Source organism: Haliotis asinina, chromosome 1, assembly GCF_037392515.1.
Source record: "Haliotis asinina isolate JCU_RB_2024 chromosome 1, JCU_Hal_asi_v2, whole genome shotgun sequence".
Lineage (NCBI taxonomy): Eukaryota > Metazoa > Mollusca > Gastropoda > Lepetellida > Haliotidae > Haliotis > Haliotis asinina.
In genome coordinates, this window is record NC_090280.1 from 34,921,523 (window position 1) to 34,925,871 (window position 4,349).

Here is a 4,349-nt window from a genome sequence, read left to right on the forward strand (position 1 = left end):
CCAAACCAAATCAAAAATAAAAACAAACAAAAAAAATACATTTTTATGTTGCATATGAACATAATATTGTTATGAATACTGAAAACAATCCTTGTTAGACATAGCTCCGTGAGTTAATCACTAATATCCTGTCTATTTTTGCAAGATCAGCTTGTAATGGCTTTCCAAATAAAAGTGACTTACGCTTTATACAGCTGTTGTTGGCAGGGTGGAAGCTGTACCCTTGCACACACTTGCAGGTCTTGGTGCGACAACCGAACTTCCTGTCTGCTGGACAGTCTGCGTCAGTTGAGCAACTGGATTCAAGGGAGCTGCTGATCGTGTGACCTGTGCATGTTCTCACTTATTTTAGACAGCTATTTTAACAAAAAAGGATACAGTTAAATTCAGGGTATTAATTTGCAGCCAAGAGTGCTAAATCCAAGCTGTCGAAACTGTAATATCAAAGAACTTGAAGTGAGGTGTTCAACATGTTGTAATTTGTAACTGTATCGGCATCGTTACCGTCACCTTCAGCGAGATCCTCATCTATAACATCACCATCATCGTTACCGTCACCTTCAGCGAGAGTTTCATCTACAACATCACCATCATCGTTACCGTCACCTTCAGCGAGATCCTCATCTACAGCATCACCATCATCGTTACCGTCACCTTCAGCGAGATCCTCATCAACAACATCACTATAATTGTTACCATCACCTTCAGCGAGATCGTCCATCACCATTACCATTTCGTATATTTCAACCACAAGCCCCACCAGCAACGCAAGCGTCTCGTACATCTCAGCTATCTTTGACACCATGTCCCACATGCTACCAGAAGTGTGAGTGAGTGAGTTTAGTTTTACGCGAACTCAGAAATGTCCCAGCTATATGGCGGCGGTAAATAACCTGGACCAGGCAACCCAGTGATCAACAACATGAGCCAGGATCTGCGCAATTGGGAATCGATGACGTGTTTCAACCAAGTCAGCGGGTCTGACCACCGGGATCCGTTAGTCGCTTCTTATGGCAACCATAGGTTGCTGAAGGCCTATTCTACCCCGCACTTTCAAGGGTCCGTTTCCAGGAGAGCCCATCAGTTACTCCTGAACATCAGTTTTCTCTTTGTTTTCTGCCCAGATGAATTCCTTGACATCATATAAAAGAAATACAGTCCGTTCTCTCCCCATCTATAGTGTCATAAAGTACACATTTGCCCTGACCTTACAGTTAACGTACCATGACACAAGCCCCAGTTCTGCTCAAAAGTGTCTTACATATCAAATTAAACAGGGGTAGAACGAGCTGTATTTCTTAAATATGTTTTGGATTGTCCTACACAGTCTAAGATCATTCAACGTTATAAAAATACATCATTTGTTTTCCAAAGAACAATGCTGATATACACCAACATCCAATAACATATACACCAGTATCACCAACATCTACATCTTCACCCTCATATACACCATCACCCTCACATACACCATCACCATAAGGGACATCACAACTCTCCTGTACACTGTCACCGTCATGTACACCATCATCTACATCCTCATCCTCATATACACCATGATAGTCATCTACACCGTCGCCCTTATCTATGTCCTAAACCCTCACCTACACCACCACCTTCATCTGTCACCTATACCGTTATTCTCATCTACACTGTCCCCATCGTGGACATTCTAAACCCAAAACTACCCCGTCACCCTCACCTACGCCACAACATTCGTCTACTCCATGACCCTCAGATACACCCTTCCCCCGACCTAACAATCACCTTCATCTACACCGTCGCCCTAAGCTACACCACCACACTTCTCTACCCCATCATCCTCACCTACACCACAACAGTGGTCTACTTCATCGCCCTCACCTACATCATCATTGCCCTTTTCTTCACCATCACCCTCATCAACATAATCTACATTATCACCATCATCTACTTCCTCACCCACATGTACATCCTCACCTTCAGCTACCTAACGACCCTCATCTGCACCATCACTCTCATTTGCACACAGCAAACAACATGTTCAGAAAGTCTTGTCTTCGCAACAGCCATAAAATTAGTCTCACCTTCAACACAGACTGCACCACCACGACGTCTCTCCACACAACGAGCGTTCGATTTACAGTTCACCTGGGAGCATGCACCTGCTGAAGCCTGAAACATTCAACTTAATCCCAGATCCCCAGATGGTTGACGTTCCTGTCAAGATTGTGATGTACGTAAAGGCATATGAAACATGTTTTCTGTTCGGACACCTTCTCATCTTAGTGAGCCTGATAAATTACAAATGCTTCTTATCTGTTTCTTCTCCAACATAAGGGATAACTATTTCAATATGAAAACAGTAAAGGACCTGTTTAATAACGTTAATTATCACTGAATCATTGATGTTTTAAAGAGATAGATTTGTTAAATGAATTTTGATATATGTTTTGTAAATAGATAAAGGTATATAATTGGTAGTTCTCGTTATCATCTTGACCCGTGAAGGTCCCGGGGTAGAATAGGCCTTCAGCAACCCACGCTTGCCATAAAAGGTGACTATGCTTGTCGTAAGAGGCGACTAACGGGATCGGGTGGTCAGACTAGCTGACTTGGTTGACACATGTCATCGGTTCCCCATTGCGCAGATCGATGCTCATGTTGTTGATCACTGGATTGTCTTGTCCAGACTCGATTATTTACAGACCGTCGCCATATAGCTGGAATATTGCTAAGTGCGACGTAAAGCTAAACTCACTCACTCACTCACTCGTTATCGTCTTACATTGTTAGAATCCTCAAAGGGTGATTATTGTCCTCCAGAGATGGGTACGTAAGGTCAATTTCGCGCAACCGAACATTTAATCGTAGCTTATGTGTTGTTTTAAATAATGGCTAAACCTTAGTACAATCGCCCGCGGCCAAAGGGATAGAGTAAATCGCATACATGCAGGTAGGAAAGGCACTGTATATCTCCATGGTCCTTAGAATGGTGATTTACCTTCAGTTGTTGATGACCTACAACTCATTTTATACTGCATTGTCCTAATTTGAAATCCAATTTTAAGGAAAGATGCTAGATATATTTCTTGATACGGTGATAGTCTAGTTGTTTTACTGTCCTTAATTGACAGGTGTTTATAATTTTCAGTTTAATTATCATAAATATATACACTGACCATTCATGTAGCGGCAAGTCTATATTTGTATCTGCATGTAGGGACACTTTTGTGCAAGCGGATTTATGAGTAGTTGTAATTATATGTAGGTGTGCATGTATGTTGCGAAAGCAGAATATACGAGGGGCCTTCAACAAGTATTCCGCCTCACCTAGGAAATGCTACAAATGCAGCTGTTTTATGTTATATTTTTCTGCACATTGTCTGTCAACCTCAAGCAAATTGGTTCTGCCATGAATCAACCTGACGATTCAAATTTTGTTTCACGCTTTATCTTTGAAAACGCAAGAATCAACAATATAACTATACCAAACTTCAGGACACAAAATATGCAAGAAACATTTTGTATGTATGCATGAGACAGAAGTCCCTTAAAATCAAAGCTTAGACATTAAAGTGCATGAAAAAGTATTTAAACTACGATCGATTGTTGCAAAACTACCCCCTGGTGTTTACTGAAAGGACGTGTTTTGGAGGCGCCACTCACCCTTCTTTCAGGGTATGACGTAATCATACGACTGAGTTGTCACTGTATTGTATATAGTACCAGCGCTTCCTTAAATATAGCCGTCATGTAATTATCAATCAACCAATCCAATGTGCTTTGGAGCTGCTCAAGACTATTCACACATAATACATAATACTTACTTGATCCCCATCCCTTGGGTAAATAACCATTCTTCCCATGGTCCAAGAACCTCTAGGTTTGTGAGAAAGATTACACGCAAGTCTCTCAGTGTCGTATGCAAAACTCATACATGATCCCCTCTGGCTACATTTAAGGTTGCAAAGCTTGATTCCAATACCATAACCTACTTCGCTCTCTGCCAGCTGTCCATTGGGGAGGGTCATGTAGACAAGCATCAGAACAAGCCGTACCATCTTCTCAACGGTTGTAAGATAAGTCTGAGAATGTATCTGAACAATTATCACAAATTGCATTCTACCATCGGTGAGTGTCAACACTGTGGAGACCTTGTCAGAATGCAACCCAGCTCCCTGGATGGCTCGAAAGAAGAAACGTTTCAGCTATAATTGCCTTGTCACATCTTCAGTTGGTATAAAAAGCATGTGACAAAAACACTGAAAGCAACAAGTTTTTATACCACATATAATATCACATATAATCATCGACAATATCGTGTTTCATAGCACCATAATATTATGAGTGAGTGAGTGAGTGAGTTA